Here is a 17,526-nt window from a genome sequence, read left to right on the forward strand (position 1 = left end):
ACCAGAACACACACACAGCCGCAAGCGCGCGTTACCATGACAACCGCAAGGCTTTCACTTCCGCATCACACAGCGGCTCAACCAATCAAACGGAGCATGTTTATTTATTTATTTATGAATGACCACGCCTTTACCCGCTGAGTGGAATGAGTCAGTGAACTGATTGGCTGATGGATGAACAGAGGCTGTGTGGCCCGGGGCCTCAGTCCCGCTGCTCGCCGCTGAAAGTGTAAAACTCCGGAGAGCACCGAGGGACAGGAGGCAGCACAGAAACGCGAAGCTCACAGCGGCTCATTTTCACACAGACTGCAGTGATTCACTTCCGGCTGGGTTTAGACTCCGACTGTTACAGTTTGAGCTGTTTATTAATCGGCTGGCCTGTGTTTTATATCTATTCATGTGTGCACTGAACACTAACAGACACAAGTTCATTAACTTTACTGCTCATTAATCCCTGGGAGGCTCAGTGCATCTGTCCACATCTATTTTATTAGCCCACTTTTTGTAAACTTTTTGAACAATTTTTAAATCATTGTCTTTTTTCGACGGTGCTGCAGTGGAGAGGGTGAGCAGCACCAAGTTTCTGGGTGTGCACATCTCTGAAGACCTGTCCTGGAGCAACAACACCGCATCACTGGCCAAAAAAGCCCAACAGCGTCTGTACTTCCTCCACAAACTGAGGAGAGCAAGAGCCCCGGCCCCCATCATGCACACTTTCTACAGAGGCACCATCGAGAACATCCTGACCAGCTGCATCACCGTGTGGTACGGCGCCTGCACCGTGTCCTGCTGCAAGACTCTGCAGCGCATCGTGAGAGCAGCTGAGAGGATCATTGGTGTCTCTCTCCCTTCTCTTATGGATATTTATAACTCCCACCTCACCCGCAAAGCCATCAGGATTCCAGGTGACCCCACCCACCCATCTCACAGCCTCTTCAGCCTGCTGCCGTCGGGGAGGAGACTGCGGAGTCTCCGGGCCAAAACCAACAGGCTCAAGAACAGTTTCTTTCACCAGGCGGTCAGGAGGCTCAACTCCCTCCCTGTTCTGCCCCTCCTCCCCCCTCTGCCCCCTGCAACAGATTCTGCCCGCCCACACACACCCCTGCCCCCCCTTCAGCATCTGACATGTCACCCTCACAGTTCCCCCCCAACACACACACACACACACACACACACACAAGGGAGTAACTTTGATTTTGACATTGGTGGGGACACAAAAGTGATCCAAGGCAGAGCTTCCGAAAGGTGGGGGTTTTTTTTCCATTAGCAATCATAATTTCATGTCATGCAGATCTTATAGGTTAACGAGGGCTGCTGTGGCCTAATGGTTAGGGAATTGGTCTTTGGATCCCAGGGTTGCAGCTTCAAATCCCACCCTTACATCTCTGTCCATGGCTGAAGTGCCCCTGAGCAAGGCACCTAACCCAACATTGCTAGAATCTGATGATTTATTACTTTTACACCGCACAATTCCTAATTTGTGTTTAAGCAGTCGTTCTGTCTCTTCCACAGAAATACATGAAAATAAGAATTAAAAACTTTAAGCATTTTTAGCATTAAATATTGTTTGGGTTTTTTTAATTCAATATCTGTATTGTTTGACATGGGGGGGGTCTCAAAATTCACTGACTGCCTTATTGAGACACTCATAAATAGGTGCTACTGGTGGCATTTTCTATTCTGTAATTAAGCTCAAATTTAGTTAAAATGATATTTGGATATATAATTTAGTGATTGCCTATTATAGCATGATTATGATTACATTAGTATTGCATTTGTAGTATACCCCCCCATTTTTTTGTCTTTTTGTTGCCCCTCCATTTTCCATATTATGTCTTTTTGTTGCCTGTTTCTGTGTTTGTAACGTGTGTTATGATTTTCACTGCAGATGTGATTGTGACTTCATGTTCATGCTGCAGTTACCAATATTCGTCTGTAGGTGGCAGTAAAGGACCATGGATTTGTTGCATCTAGCCTAGCCTAGTAGTAGAAAGAGGTCTCTGTAAAACGGTGAATGCAGCAGACTCAGCAGCAGACTCAGCGGCTGTCACGCTGTTGATTCTGAAATGCAAGTCGCACATCTGCATGGCCATGCAGTAGCCTACATCTGACTACTTACATTCTGTAAAACCATTAGGTCTATAAATTTAACATTCATTCATCGAGGATATTATCTAACACCAAGTTACATTGCTCCAGCATTCCTTTTCTCTGCAGCTATGCAGTAGCCTAGCTCTGATGCGTCCTGTCACGTTGCTAAACCTGCCTAAGGAGCCGCAGCAATACTTTTATGAAGGGTTTCCATACATCAAAAGGATTTTGTTGAGTTTTTAAAGCTCGACGGAAACCCTGCACTTACATTCTTGACTTTGAAGAAGAATGAACGAATGTCTTGTTTCTTGGGAGGGGGGCCGTCATCCATGATACTCAAGTCAGCATGCGAGTCGTAGGGCAAGCATGCATGGACATCGAAGTCCAGCTCAATTTGTAGGCTGACGGAGAGTGGGGGGTGCATGGGGTAGGTCAGGTGTGTACGTGTGAGATACGGGGGGTTGATGGGCGGGTAGTCACGGCTGCTGTGGGACGTGTGCTGCTTTTACAGCAGATGGAGTGACAGCTGGGATAGCCAACCATGTAAGTTAGCGAGAAACAGGTAGCTAATCAGAGAATGTATATCTATGTTAGAGTGGGGATTATTAGCAGTGTCATACATTTAACCCTTTGTGTGCCATATAATCATTGCTCAGGTTAGGACATCGGTTTTATTGATCGTGATTACACAATAGCATCTGAATATTGGTAGGGACACGTCCCTAGCGTCCCTACCCAAAATTACGCCCTAGCACACACACATACATACATACATACATCTCATCGTTCATTAACACACTGAACTCAGGGACCGCACATCTCACTTTACCTCGCCCATTTGCACTATCCCGCACTACCTCACCTTAACAGCTGCTAGTTTGTTTATTCTGCTTATTTCATGTTTCATGTTTACCTGCTATACCTCAAGTGCCCTTGACTGTTTGGTTATTTGTACCAATTTATGTGTGTGTGTGTGTGTGTGTGTGTGTGTGTATATATATATATATATATATATGAGTGTTTAGTCTACGTCTAGTTCATATTTAGAGTGTTTATACTGTTTATATTGTCTGAGTGTTTAGTCTGTGTGTAGTTCTTATCTAGTGTTTATACTGTTTATATTGTCTGAGTGTTTAGTCTGTCTAGTTCCTATCTAGAGTGTTTATACTGTTTATATTGTTGTTTGGTTTGTTTTTTTTTCAATTATTCTATTTTTATTTATTGCATTGCCTGTTTGCACCGTGGGTCAGAGAGGACTGAAATTTCATCTGTGCTGTATGTCGAGCATGTAGAGCATATTTGACAATAAAGTTGACTTGACTTTTTATTAGACTTGATATGGAGGGTTTATTGGTATTTTTGCCCCATCTAGTGGTGATAAACGCTATTACAGCTGGTGGCCCAATTTCACACAGATGTGTTCCAACTTTTTATCACCAAATTAATAACGTTCCATAAAGCCATTTAATTATCCTAGAAACATTCATTAGTTTCTTCACAAGATATTTGCATGATATTTGTGTGTGTGTGTGTGTGTGTGTGTGTGTGTGTGTGTGTGTGTGTGCTGCATCAATAAAAATATATCTTAACTAATAGCCTCATTTATCAATCAGAGTTTTTTGGAACCATTATTCTTGTTATTTCAGTTGTTGTTTACATTCATCATCTTGTTAGTCATAATTCATTTGGTCTCATTCTATCAATATATTAGTATCCTTATTTGTCTTTTACTTTTACACTGTAGTTCTATAATATATATCACTGACCAGCCTAGATTAGTATATTATGAGTTGCAGGCCAGTGGAGTAATGTAACTTGTAATTGTGTGTGTGTGTGTGTGTGTGTGTGTGTGTGTGTGTGTAAATAAATACATATAGACAGACATACATGATATATTTTTATTAAATGAGAGCATGTGACTGATCCTCAGAAAGAAACACAGTGGCTTGTTGTTGGGGTTTTTTGTTTGTTTTAACCGCCATATTTAGGCTCCCAAAAGTGAAGTTAAATGTTGACATTGGACCATTTCTCTGTGTGTGATATCATATATTTTTGTTGACATCAGGATGAAACTTGCTGTAATGCAGAACCTCAAAAAGCCCCAAAAAACATTTTGTACAAACTGCATTTTACTCCATTATTTAATTACATCCTTCATCCTTTATCACTAATCCATCACATGAACAGGGTATTTTAAAAAAAGAAGAGAAAAACAAAAGGAAAAAGAAAAACTTCAAAGTGAATCATTAATTCGGGTGAGAAATTAAGAGCAGAAATGTTCACTGTGCTTTCAGGGATTAAATATTAATCCCGAAAATCACTGCACATTACACAATTTATTTAATAGGGTTTTTATTAACCCGCACACACGTTTTATTTTAGAAGTTATTTGAAGAAGATTAAAGTAATTTGTGAAATAGAGCAGTTTACAGGTAAATATCTGTGCATAAAGTAAATCTCCTATGAGAGGGATTCTGGTCCAGCTTCATAAGGAAACACGTGTTTGTTTTTGTATTTCTCATCTCATCTCATTATCTGTAGCCGCTTTATCCTGTTCTACAGGGTCGCAGGCAAGCTGGATCCTATCCCAGCTGACTACGGGCGAAAGGCGGGGTTCACCCTGGACAAGTCGCCAGGTCATCACAGGGCCGACACATAGACACAGACAACCATTCACACTCACATTCACACCTACGCTCAATTTAGAGTCACCAGTTAACCTAACCTGCATGTCTTTGGACTGTGGGGGAAACCGGAGCACCCGGAGGAAACCCACGCGGACACGGGGAGAACATGCAAACTCCGCACAGAAAGGCCCTCGCCGGCCACGGGGCTCGAACCCAGGACCTTCTTGCTGTGAGGCGACAGCGCTAACCACTACACCACCATGCCGCCCCTGTTTTGTATTTCCAAAGAAAAATCATTTTTGTTACCTTTTGTCTCATCTCATCTCATTATCTCTAGCCGCTTTATCCTTCTACAGGGTCGCAGGCAAGCTGGATCCTATCCCAGCTGACTACGGGCGAAAGGCGGGGTTCACCCTGGACAAGTCGCCAGGTCATCACAGGGCCGACACATAGACACAGACAACCATTCACACTCACATTCACACCTACGCTCAATTTAGAGTCACCAGTTAACCTAACCTGCATGTCTTTGGACTGTGGGGGAAACCGGAGCACCCGGAGGAAACCCACGCGGACACGGGGAGAACATGCAAACTCCGCATAGAAAGGCCCTCGCCGGCCACGGGGCTCGAACCCAGGACCTTCTTGCTGTGAGGCGACAGCGCTAACCACTACACCACCGTGCCGCCCCTGTTTTGTATTTCCAAAGAAAAATCATTTTTGTTACCTTTTGTTTCTAAGCTAAATAAAAAGTCAGACTGAAAGTCATTCTGCCTGAGCTGTAGTTGTAGAATATTCATGTTGAGTTGTGTTGGCTTCAATTGAGTTGAGCTTTATTGAATTGTGTTGAATTGAGCTTTGTTGTGTTGACCTGTATTGAATTGGGCTGTGTTGTGTTGACTTGTGTTTTGTTGAGATGAATTGAATTGAGCTGAGATGTGTTTTGTGTTGAGTTGTTCTGAATTGAGTGGTGTTCAATTTAGTTGTGTTGAGTTGTTCTGAATTGTGTTGTGTTCAATTGAGTTGTATTGAGAAGTTGTGTTGAGTTGTTCTGAATTGAGTTGTGTTCAACTGAGTTGTGTTGAGTTGACCTGTGTGTTGTGTTGAATTGTGTTGAGCTGTGTTGATTTGTTCTGAATTGAGTTGACCTGTGTGTTGAGTTGAGTAGTGCCGTGTTGAGATGAATTGAATTGTGCTGATTTGTAGTGTTGATTTGAGTTGAATTGTGTGTTGTTCTGAATTGTGTTGAGAAGTTGTGTTGAATTGTGTGGTGTTGTTCTGAATTAAGTTGTTGTATTAAATTCTGTTCTGAATTAAGTTGTGTTGAGTTGTGTTCTGAATTGAGTTGCTCTGAATTAAGCTGTGTTGTGTTCTGAATTAAGTTGTGTTGAGTTCAATTGAGCTGACCTGTGTGTTGAGTTGAATAGGGTTGTGTTGAGATGAATTGTGTTGAATTAAATTGTTTTGTTGTTCTGAATTGAGTTGTGTTGACCTGTGTTGTGTTGAAATGAATTGGTGTTGAGCTGAGATGTGTTGATTTGTTTTGAATTGAGTTATGTTGAGTTGAGCTGTTCTGAATTGAGTTGTGTTCAGCTGAGTTGTGTTGAGTTGACCTGTGTGTTGAGTTGAGTAGTGTTGTGTTGAATTGAGTTCTGAATTGAGTTGTGTTGAACTGTGTTCAATTGAGTTGTGTTGACCTGTGTGTTGAGTTGAATTGAATTGTGTTGAGCTGTGCTGTGTTCAACTGAGTTGTGCTGTTCTGAATTGAGACGTGTTGTGTTGAAAAACCTCATGGTTTTTCCAGGGGTCTGTACGGTTTTGTTGGATAATTAAGACATCTCATCCTCCTGAAGAGGTTCTACTTGATATTTATTTTCTGTTTATTGCAAGATAAAACAATCAGCACCAGATCCCCAAGGCTCCATTCTTTCTCCTCTGCTCTTCTCCCTGTATGCAAAAACAGCTGCACCTCCACCCACCATTCCATCAAGCTCCTGAAGTTCACGTATGACATCACCCTCATTGGACTCCTCTCTCGGGAGTCTGCCTACAGGTGGGAGATTGACTGTCTGGCGACCTGGTGTAGCCAAAACAACCTGGAGCTAAATGCTGAAAAAACAGTGGAAATGATTGTGGACTTGAGGAAAAACCCAGCCCCTCCTCTCCCAATCACCCTGCGTAGCTCACCAGTGGACACTGGAGTCCTTCCAGGACAATCAGCACCAGATCCCCCCCCCCCCCCCCCAAGGCTCCATTCTTTCTCCTCTGCTCTTCTCCCTGTATATAAAACAGCTGCACCTCCACCCACCATTCCGTCAAGCTCCTTTAGGACTGCAGTTGACTTGCTGACTTTGGGACAGTAGTTGTCGTGAACGGTTTTGCACTCGGGTTTCCATCGGTGGGGGGTTTATACACTGCAAAAAAGAAATCTTAGGAAGTTTGTCTATTTTCAAGTCAAAACATCTCGCCACCCTTATTATAAGACAATTGCCCAACAAGCAAAACCTCATTTAGCTAGAAAGGCTGGTTTTTAGACAGTCCATCTTGAAAATCTTGTATAGACAAAATGTCTTGGAAAAAAAGTCCTATTTGGAGCACTTTTGAAAATAATTAAAAAAAAAAAAACAAGCAAGTACATTTTGGACATTTGTCAAATGCAGTTCATCTTGTTTCAAGAAGAAAAAAAGTATGCTTGTTTTGGGAATAAATGAACTTTACTGAAGTCAGGCACCAAACAAAAAAAACAAAAGTCAGTGCCCCCAAAATGCATTGTTGCTTTGGCGTTGTGTAAGCACTGCAAGTCAAAATGTGTAGACGTTTGGGTCACCTTTCATATCCTAAGTTTACTGTGACTGTTTTCTCAGTCAGTCATTCAGAGTGAGCTCCTTCTAGATGCTGTACAGACTCTAGACCAGACAAGCGCCTTCAAAAAGGCTGTGAGTGAGTGGAGGCGTTTTAGTGACGTCTTTTTGGAATGCTGGGAGTTAAGTTCAGTGGGGTTTTTTGTTGCTTGTTTGGGGTTTTTTTGTGCCTGATCTTGTAAACCCCTCGTACACATGAATAGTCAGTGCCCCCAAAATGCACTGTTGCTTTGGCGTTGTGTAAGCACTGTAAGTCAAAATGCATAGACTTTTTTTTTTTTTGGTGCCTGAGGTCCTGGGGAAGTGGAATCTTAGATGTTTTAATGTTGAAATGGGAAAAAAAATAAACTTGTTGCAATGCTACACGTGTCGTCAACTTGATTCAAGATAGTCTCTGGTCTCATATCTAGAGTATTTTACTAATTACAGGTCACAAAAGGAGAATCTTTTAAGCTAGCAATGCTTAGTTGTAGAATTTAACAATCCTAATATTAGTATATTTATCTTAAATTCAGTTTTTACTGCCAAGACTTTGTCATGAATTTAAGTGAAATACCCTTAAAATGAAATAAATAAAAATGACTTGAATGGCTAAATGTAAGAAGTACGATCTTGTTATAAGAACTATTTTGATTATCTTTCGATTACGTTCATTATGTCTTATATTAAATATAGTTAGTTGTTTTTTTTTTTCTTTTTTATCAGACATCTAATTTATTGGGTTTGTTTACCTGACATGTTTCGACGTACAACTTCCGTCTTCCTCAGAGTGTCACCGGATGTTAATTGGTGACGCATCTTTTATCAGCTGCTGTTTCTGAAGGCGTGGCCTTCCTGTCTGGTTTGACAGGTCGGTCACGCCTTCTACTGTCTGTTTGTCCCCTGCAAGATGGCACTCCAGGTGTGGGAGAGCATGTATGCTCCCTCATCCCGGTTGATGGTCCTCGGGCTTCGCTTACGGATCTCCATGGCCTCCCTGATCCAGCGCTGATGTTTGTTATCTTCTGTGCGGATGACTCTGGCATTCCCCCAGTCCATAATATGATTTTCCCTTTTACAGTGATCTGTTATAGCTGACTTATAATTTTCCTGTTGTGCCTTTTCTTTTATTGTTCGGGTTTGTCTTGTAGCTGTCTCCTTTTCGCACTCTTTCTTATGTTCATGTTTTCTTGTGTTGAAACTCCTTCCTGTCTCCCCAATGTAAGTTTTATTGCATAATTGACATGGAATCTCATATATGGTGTTGCATCTGTTGTCCGGATGTATTCTGTCTTTGGGATGAACCAGGATCTGACGGAGTGTTGTGTGTGGTTTGACAGGTGTGTTAATGTTGTGTTTCCTCATTACTCTTTGAATGCGTTCAGTTATTCCCCTGATGTATGGTAATGTAACTACTCCCCTGTGTTCTTGTTTGTTAGTTTGTTTTTTCTCTTTCTTCTGTGTTTTGTTTTTAACCTGTTCCGCCCCTTTGGATATTGCCCATTGTGGATATTGACATGCCTTCAGTGCGTGTTGTATATGTTGTTCCTCCTGTTCTTTGTCCTGTGGATCTGTAATTATTGCTGTGCGTTCATGTAATGTTCTAACTACGGATATTTTGTGCATTATGGGGTGTTCGGAAGTCCAGTTTAAATATTGGTCGGTGTGTGTGGGTTTTCTGTGTACTTTTATTTTGATATCCCCATCTTCTGTGTGTTGTATTTTTAAATCCAAAAATGCTATTGACTGCTCCGTTTCTTCTTCATGTGTGAATTTTATATTGCCGGTATTGTCTATGGTGTTATTTTGGAGTTAAATCAGATCTCGCATAATAAGTTCCCCAATCTTATTTTGGAATTATTTCATCTAAAAACAGGTTCGATTTTTCATCTTACTTTAAGAAATCTTACCAAGTCAAATTTGACTAGTTCCATTGGCAGATTTTTTTTTTCACCTGATTCAAGCAAATATGCTTTGTTTTAATCTTTTATTTTTTGCAGTGTAAAGCTGCTTTGCAACAATGTTTATTGTTAAAAGCACTATACAAATAAACTTGACTTGATTCCACTTCCTGGGCACCATAATCACCCAGGACCTGAAGTGGGAACTGAACATCAGCTTCCTCATCTCAAAACATACAGCAGAGGATGTACTTCCTGCCATAGTTAAAGTAGTTCTACCTGCCAAAGACAATGATGGTGCACTTCTCCACAGCCATCATTGAGCCCATCCTCACCTCCATCACCATCTGGTACGCTGCCACCTCTGCCAGGGACAAGAGTAGACTGCGGGGTACCATTTGCTCGGCAGAGAAGGTGATCGGCTGCAGCCTGCCTTCACTTGAGGACCTGTTCGCCTCCAGGACACTGAGGCAGGCAGGAAAGATTGTGGCTGATCCCTCCCACCCCAGACATAAACTCTGAGACACTCCCCTCTGGCAGGGGGCTGCGGTCCATCAAGACCAAAACCTCACACTACAGAAAACAGTTTATTTTCTACCGCTGCTGGCCTCCTAAACATGACCAGTGACTCCCACTTACTCTGCCCCCCCCCCCACCAGTACCATACCTCAGACTCCTGACCCACTCCCCCACCTCAATAAACAAAGACCAGTGGCCCCATTTCCTCTGCCCCCCAGTTGTCTACGTGATTTGCACATTTGTTTATCTTCTTGTTCACCCAATTGGCACATTTGTTTACCTGCACAGTTTATTTTATCTTATTTATCTTGTTTACTTAGTTCTTAATATCTTAGAATAGACTTATGTAGCTCCCTTATTAGAATAGACTGTCTGTACTTAGCATTTATTTATTGAGCACCTTAACTCCAAGCCAAATTCCTTGTAGTTGCAACAATTACTTGGCAATAAAGCTTTCTCGGATTCTGAAGATTCTTAAGCCCTTTAAGTTAAATGAAGAACCAAAGACTCTTTACTGGCTCTAATTTTTTTTTTTGAAGAGTGGAGTAAGTGGTGTCTGGGTTCTTCTCCTGTTCTCAGGTGGGCTCTCATCACTAGCTGTGGACATCAGGTTCTCAGGAACATCCCAGACTCCAAACACTCAGAAGAGTCTCATGTTCCTTCACTGCAAAGTGCTTCAGATGGACTTCCTCCTCTTCCCAAACATGCTGGTGGTGAGCTTGGCCATGGATTTCAAGCTGCTGTAGCACCGGTGCTTGGACCTGTCTTTCATGTGTTCCATGACGTGTTGTAAGAGTCTGGTGAAGAGGTTGGCGATGTCCGGTGAAGAGGTTGGCGATGTCCAGGTAGTTCTCAGCAGCAGACACTTCCTGAAAAGACGCAATTGTGCTCCAGGGCGAGAGAACGTCCCTCTTCTTCGCTCACCTGCCGGCTGTGACTCGGGTCCTGCTTATTCCCCACCAGGCAGATGGGAACATCCACGTCTGTGTGTGGACCAGACAGAAGCCATCAGAGCAGAGTTCACAAAAACCACACAGAGCTCCAACACTGAACATGATCATCTCATAAACGCAGGCATGAAAAGCACACAGTCTTTATGATGCAGCAGGTGGCGCTGTAACACTTCCATCAGAATAAAATAAAATAATTTTGTTCTATTGTGAAAAGCTAAGAAAGGGTGGTGTCATGGTGTCTAACTCATTTTAGAGAACACGTAACCCATAAAGTTTAATGGATAAAAAGAGTTTAGTGACGAACACCAACTCTTCTTCCACGTGTACATCAATCAACTAAAAGTCCATTCTGAACACACATCCTGTATATCACCTACACAAACAGCTCACTGTAAAAGTATTCAACTTTTTGATTTTTTTCACTTTCTAATGAACAGTTTAACATTAGTTCATTTGATCAGTAGCTGAGTTTATTGCTCTAGTTTGCCCCCTAGTGGAATAATGGAAACTAGCTCTTTTTCCAAAACTTTGGATTCAAGTATGACCCACAAATAATTAAAATTATGAGAAAGTTTATATTTTATCAGCCATGGCCTAATGGTTGAAGCAGCTTTGGGACAAAAAGGTCACTGGTTTGATTCCCTGGACCAGCAGGAATGGCTGAAGTGCCCTTGAGAATGGCACCTAACCCCCACCTGCTCTGGGTGTGATGTACATCGCTCTGGATAAGAACGTCTGCTAAATCCCATTAACGTAATGTAATCAGAATGGTTCTGATCCACAAGCCGCATGTTCAATACCTCTGGGCTAGAAAGTGTACCATCGTGATGCAAATATAAAGAAAATGTGAGAACTCCCTGGCATGTAGTTGAGAAGCACTGGGGGGATTAAAGTCCCTTCAGAAAGCATGTCCAGATAATTATATGCATTTGGAAAGTAATAAACTATATTAAGATATTGTATTATATTTAAATAATACTGGCTGGCTTTTTTGTGGTCCATCAGATATATTCCATTCAGTGAGCATGATACTGAACGAGTCAGAGACGAGTAGCTGAATGGAATACATCTGATAGACCATGAGAAAAAAAGCCAGCCAATATTATTATATATACACACACATTCCTTTCGGGTGTTCAGCACGTCTTTCCCTTTCAAAATTCTCTCAAAATCTTCCGTATTTAGCGAAGCAATCCTGGCAGCCATGTTTGTTCACAAATTTTCACAGTCGTCGCTAGCGCGGAAGTTTTACGTGTCCGACGTGTGACATGTCTTGACAACCATGCAATATTGTAAACCATAGTCAACGCTCATTCTCCATTGGGTAGTGTGACGTAATACACGTAGGATAAGCGATACGCTGACAATATTGCACACCATCAAACAAAATGAATGAAACCCACTAGAAGGGAATAGAACACGTTTTTATTCCATTGGAAAAGTGTCCTGTATAGAGAATATAATTATATTATAATGACACTTGGCCACACATGACCCGATTCAGCTTGTTTGAGTTCTCTAATCCGATCCATCCGTCCTGTCTCACGTCCTGCCTGTTGTCCTGAAATGGCTTTGAAAAGACTAAAATGACACACAGCTCACAGATGCCGCTGACTAACAGCGTACTGGGTTTGAGTCTCACGGTCCGGTTGTGATGCACTACAGAAATGAACAGGCACCAAAATGTCCCTGACTTTCATCATAAATGCCGACTGCATGTCATCCTGTTGAGTTTGAGCCAGTGTGGGGTTTTCTTTTCTACTCAACTCGAACCTGGGCCTGGCCTCCTGACTGTCCTTCATTAAGTCATTCAAGTTCTATTGGACTCATTGTGAGATCGGGTCTCCTGGTCTGGGCTCTGACCCACACTCACCCTTTACACATCTCTCAACGGCTCTCTCTGATCTGCTGCAGGAGGTTTTTAGCGTTGAGGAAAGACATGCAGTCACTGATTGTGTACACCACCGCAAAGCCATCTGCCCAGTCCACCGGTTCCTCCAGGATGCATCTGCTCTCCACGTTCTCATCTCATCATCTGTAGCCGCTTTATCCTGTTCTACAGGGTCGCAGGCGAGCTGGATCCTATCCCAGCTGACTACGGGTGAAAGGCGGGGTTCACCCTGGACAAGTCGCCAGGTCATCACAGGGCTGACACATAGACACAGACAACCATTCACACTCACATTCACACCTACGCTCAATTTAGAGTCACCAGTTAACCTAACCTGCATGTCTTTGGACTGTGGGGGAAACCGGAGCACCCGGAGGAAACCCACGCGGACACGGGGAGAACATGCAAACTCCACACAGAAAGGCCCTCGCCGGCCACGGGGCTCGAACCCGGACCCTCTTGCTGTGAGGCGACAGCACTAACCACTACACCACCGTGCCCTGAACTTTTATATAAAAAATAATAATTAAAAAAAAAAGGCACCCTTGACTGAGCAGTTCATGTATTTTATAATAAAAGTGCAATTTAAACATTTGGCATAAATTTGTATCATTTCCAGTGAGAAAAACAAAGTTTATAAAATAATGTAACTAACAAGCAAATTGCCACAGTACTTATGTTTAATATTACATAAAAATAAAATCCCATAAGTGAATGTAAAAATGCAAAGTTTTATAAACTTTTTTTAAACAACTTTGTGCAACAGCACAACTGTTTACCTGTATATTTTATGTAAATTTATAATAAAATACAAGAAAGGTCAAATTTTAAAAATAATGTAAATTTATTTTTGTTTAATAAATATATACTTACTAATAAGATGCTCTGATGGTTTCTGAGGTCGTTAAAGGTTTGATTGGACCCTGAGTGTGTGCAGATACCTGCACTGTGGATTGATGGCAGACTTTCAGAGTCACTGTGGTGAGACACTGCAGGTTTCCTGCTCGCTTCCCCCCCATATTCATTTTTGTGTGAGGAGATGAAAAGATAAAACACAGACCTGATTTCCCCGCTCCCTCGCTGCCCAGCAGAGCCACCTTCACCTCGTTCATGGCTGCAGAACAGACGGAGACTCGAACACCGTTCCTCAGCTGAGGAGAAACGAAACCTTTCCCTGTTTTCCCGTCTCCATCTGAGGTTCTCCCTCCTTTTCTTGTGCACATTAATGCTCCGAGCTCCACTTTCTCCTCCCGCAGTGTGGAGCGTTCAACATCAGGAGTTATCACGAGGTCACTCTGAAACACATGGGATCTGGAGGATCCTCAGACAGAGTGTTTTGGTAAACTGGGATGTATGGATGCTGTCAGTCCCCACTCGCTTGCTCACTCGAGTTTGTTGACGGTGTAGTGGCTGCTGCTTTATGTCCCGGGGCCCCTCATGCCTGTGTTACCTTCTGGCTCTCCCCTTTTAGTTATGCTGTCATAGTTAGTTGCCGGAGTCCCTGCTTGTACTCAGTGCAATATGTATACTGTTCCTACTTATTCAGGTGACATTGGGCATACATAACAACCTGTGTTTTCTCTCTCTTCTCCCCCCCAAATCTGTCCCTCTGAGTTACATGTCGGTCCTGGGATCGAGATGCTGAACCTCTTCTGCTCCTCGGACCTGCCTGATCCATCCTGGTGCCCTGTGTCTGGTTGGAGTCTCATCGCATCGCTCCTGTAGAGGACGGCCCCATGAGGACAGTTGAAAGTCACACCTGGAGGACGCTCTGGACTCTTACAGTAATGCTTTTATGGCTGAGGACTACAGTTGACTTGCTAACTTTAGGACTGCAGTTGTCATGAACAGTTTTGCACTCAAGTTTCCATCAGTGAAGAGTTTATAACATCAGCGAAACTGACTTCATGTTAAAACTGTTAATATTATAGTCATGCTGTCTGTTGTTGCCCAAATGAGGATGGGTTCCCTTTTGAGTCTGGTTCCTCTCGAGGTTTCTTCCTCATGTCGTCTGAGGGAGTTTTTCCTTGCCGCCATCGCCACAGGCTTCATCATTGGGGATAGATTAGGGATAAAATTAGCTCATGTTTTAAGTCGTTCAAATTGTGTAAAGCTGCTTTGCGACAATGTTTATTATTAAAAGCGCTATACAAATAAAATTGACGGGATCTCACCAACATGAGGTTTAGCAGATTTCTGTTCACAGTGAACTGACAAGATATTTTCCTCAGAAAGAGTTACGATTCGTAAACTAACCACCTTCATATTGGAATATACAATAATTTCAGTTTGTTTGGTTGTCATGATGTTCCATTTAATAGTGTTATTTTGCACACTGAAGCTCCCCGAGGTGTTTTTACACTCAGAATGGTTTACTGATCACTTCCTCGTGTTCACAGTACAAAGAAAAGCATCCGGTCTTCATGCGATTGTTTTTCCCTTGTGATTCTGTGAATAATTTATGATTACATGTGAGAAACCTCAGGAAGTGTATTTCAGCCTCGACATGAACTCAAGTAACGTGATGAATCTGACAAAAGTGCACACAATTCATTTATTTTCACTACATGTAAGAACTGTGAGAAATATAATGTGAAGATGTCTAAAAGCGCACACACACACACACACACACACACACACACACACACACACACACACACGTGTAAATTCCAAATCACATGAATACTCACACTTCCAGTGAATGCTGAATCCCACATGAAGTGAGAGACTCCACACACAGCAGCTGGATGTTGAGCACACTGTAAAAAATGATTTGTTGTTTTAACTTAAAAAAAAAAAAATTAGTACCCAGGCTGCCTTAATTTTGAGTTCATTGAAATTCATATATCAAGTTAAATTGTCCACCTTGTTGTGTTAACTTACTATATTAATTTCAATGAACTCAATTTTAAGGCAGCCCGGGTACTAACTAAGTTAAAACAACAAATCATTTTTTACAGTGCAGGGATCAGATTCTCAGATCTGTTTTTCCTTCCCCCCCCCCACAATTCCAAACATTCCAGTGGAAAAAAAAAAAACCTCAAACCTCAGTTTCACAGATAGCTACACTGCTCAGAAATCAGTCTGATTTCTTCCTCCTGTTGATCGGGTCGGACTCTGTTCAGATCACAGCGTCTCTGCCCCTTTTCCACCAAAGCAGTTCCAGGGCTGGTTCGGGGCCAGTGCTTAGTTTGGAACCGGGTTTTCTGTTTCCACTGACAAAGAACTGGCTCTGGGGCCAGAAAAAACGGTTCCAGGCTAACACCAACTCTCTGCTGGGCCAGAGGAAAGAACCGCTTACGTCAGTGTGTGTGTGAGTTGTTAAGACCAACAACAATCGCAAGACCGTGAAAGGTCGCCATTTTTAAGCACCAAGAAGCAGCAGCTGTACAAACGCGAAGTCATCCATTATTATTATTATTATTGCTGCTGCTTCTCCGTGTTGTTGCTTTGATATTTGCGCTAAGGTTTATGCAAACACAGCGACGTAACCGATGTATACAGCGAAGTAACTGATGTGGCTCCCCTTAGCACCCCGAGCTATGGAAAAGCAAACTGGTTCTCAGCTGACTCGCAAGTTAAACGAGTTGTGAGCGAGCACTGGCCCCAAACCAGCCCTGGAACTGATTTGGTGGAAAAGGGGTAGTGTCCTGCTGTGGAGGAGGAGTTCCCCCCCCAGTTCTGCTCAGTGTTGCAGTCAAGTCACTAAACCTCGAGTCTGAGTCCAGTCTCACGTCCCCAGTGTTCAAGTCTGAGAACAAGACTCCAACTGCACCATGCAACGGTGTCTACTGCTGCCTTACTGTGAAAGCGTCTCTGCTACTGTGTTGGACTAACGTTCCTGCTCCACTGCCCCATTTAAGTGAACAGGCTACAGATAAAGCTTGCTCCTCACTCAGCAAGCCCCGCCCACTATCAGCAGGGCAAATAACATGAGACAGGGTTAACACTAGCTAGTTCATCACTCAGCAAACCCCAGTATCAACAGGGCAAGTCACTTCCTTCTCTGGGTGGAGTCTCACCAAATGGCGATTGAAGTTCAAGGTTGTCCCCGTAGTCTCTTTGATAGTTCTTCTACATACGGAAGACATAGCAGTGCATTTTTTTTTTTCCACTGCACGAGAAGTCTGCATAAGCAAAGCGGACAATCCTGGGGCGTCTCTCCAGGTATTTTAGCACCATTAATGTTAGTTTGTTCCTGAACATGACGTATGAACAAGTGAACGTGCATTCTCTCGCACAAAAATTAACAGACATAAATATCTTGTGCCAAATTATTATAGCATGTTACAAAAAAAATAAAGATCCGAGACCTCGTCTCCAATTTACGAGTCTGAATGCAGTTAACACACGAGTCAGAGTCCAAGTCATCAGTGCTCAAGTCCAAGTCAAGTCACGAGTCCTTAAAATTAGGGCATGAGTCAGACTTGATTATGCTGGATGAGGACTTGCAGAACCTCTGGAACAGCTCTTCAAAAGATTAAATAAAAAAATAGAACACCTTTATTGCTGTTGCTGTACAAATGTACAACAAAATTTAGTTCATCATTGGAGAGCAAAGCCACTGCGTACATGCACACCACCACTCTTGGGCACTTCAGGCCGAGGCCACCTCATGTTAACCTAACTGCATGTATTTGGACTGTGGGGGAACCAGAGCACACCCATGGAGAGAACATGCAAACTCCACACAGAAAGAAGCCC

This window comes from Neoarius graeffei, chromosome 15, assembly GCF_027579695.1.
Source record: "Neoarius graeffei isolate fNeoGra1 chromosome 15, fNeoGra1.pri, whole genome shotgun sequence".
NCBI classification, from domain to species: domain Eukaryota; kingdom Metazoa; phylum Chordata; class Actinopteri; order Siluriformes; family Ariidae; genus Neoarius; species Neoarius graeffei.